The sequence below is a fragment of the Bactrocera latifrons genome, unplaced genomic scaffold (assembly GCF_001853355.1).
Source record: "Bactrocera latifrons isolate USDA-ARS-PBARC rearing strain unplaced genomic scaffold, ASM185335v1 scaffold_350, whole genome shotgun sequence".
NCBI classification, from domain to species: Eukaryota; Metazoa; Arthropoda; class Insecta; order Diptera; family Tephritidae; genus Bactrocera; species Bactrocera latifrons.
This window is the reverse complement of record NW_017536991.1, coordinates 117,452-119,168: the sequence shown is the minus strand read 5'-3', so window position 1 is coordinate 119,168 and position 1,717 is coordinate 117,452.

Below are 1,717 nucleotides of genomic sequence, written 5' to 3'. Positions count from 1 at the left end.
ACAATGTATGTGCTGTTAATAATGGATGAGTAAACAACACAACAGCGGTTGCATGCGTTGCATTTCTCTTTTTCTTATGCAACTCCATGGCATACTTACTTGCATTGCTTTACTGACAGATGCTCATATAGGCTCATATGTGTATATGTGTAGGTTAGCACGTTTTCTTTTCTATAATATTATTTTCTAAGTTCAATCTATTTTATATTGCATTATTCACTCGTATAAATATGAAGCGGCGTGGTCGTTGTTGCAGCTACTTAAAGGACTTCTTTGACAAATGCGTCATAATCCCTGACTCTTGCATCTAAAGTGCAAACGTTTTGTGGAGTCATGCATTTTGTTGCTGATGTTTGATTTTTCTTTTTTATTAAGCAAAGCTTTTTGTTATCGATACATAGATGAAAACAAAAATTGCGACTAAATCCCAGCTAATCAATATCATAATTTAGAAAATATTGCAAGGGTTTCGTTCATATGAAAACGATTGCTTGTTATAGATAATATATATAAGCAGTTCATTTCAATTGGTATCAGTATACTCCTCATGACTTTGGGCTACGAAAGCAGAAATAACGGCGCGGGTGTTGAGGAAAATGATATCAATATCATCGGCATACGCCAGCAGCTGTATGCTCTTATAGAAGATTGTACCTGCTCGACTAAATTCTGCAGCTCGAATTATATTCTCCAGTAGCAGATTGAAGAAGTCGCACGATAGGGCGTCGCCTTGTCTGAAATCTCGTTTGGTATCGAACGGCTCGGAGTGCTCAACGTCAGTTTACACAAACGTATTAGTTTTGCGGGGATACCAAATTCAGACATCGCGGCATAAAGGCAGCTACTTTGTCGAAAGCAGCTTTGAAATCAACGAAAAAGTGGTGTGTGTCGATCGCCTTTGCTAAGATTTGGCGTATGGTAAATATCTAGTCAGTTGTTGATTTTCCACGCCTAGAACCACATTGATTAGATCCAATCAGCTTGCTCAATAGAAACTTATATGCGATGTTGAGAAGGCTTATACCACGGTAGTTGATGAAAATTGTGGGGTCTCCCTTTTAGTGGATTGGACAGAGCACGCTTAAATACATCTACATCAGTCAACAGATAACCTCTGGGGTTTCTACAAGAGTATGATCCGGACTTGAAATCTTCTGTTAGTCCTTGCATCTTTCGTAGAATTTTCAAGATTTCGACTAGCACTAGTTGCTTCAAGCGTTTTGTACACACGCTTTTCGGCCTTTTTTGACTGCAAATGCGTATCGCTTCTCTCTTCAACTCTCGGTAACTATCCCATCCCTCACGTTTTGTGGTTGATTTTAACACTGCGAGGCGGGCAGTCTGTTTTCTCTTCAGTGCGACACGGCGCTTCTCATCTTATCAAATGCTTTTTCTGGAAACCAATGGTTTCGTCAGCATCTGTACGTAAGGAGCTTGAAATGCCGTCCTTTCAGTTTTCTGTTGTGAATGCAGCTTCTTGAAGTTCAATCTTCCTTGAGCTTGTTGACGTGCGTTTTTTGCTACACCGGGGCGGGAGCGTATTTTGGCTGCAACAAGATAGTGGTCCCAGTTAGTGTTAGAGCTTTGGAGCGTCTATTACAACATGATCGATTTGGTTGGTGATGATAGATGTTTCTATTCTGGAATCTAGTAATATAGATAACGATCTTTAGGGTTCCGACGAAGTCGGTCAGCCCCCAACCATTTGGGGATGTTT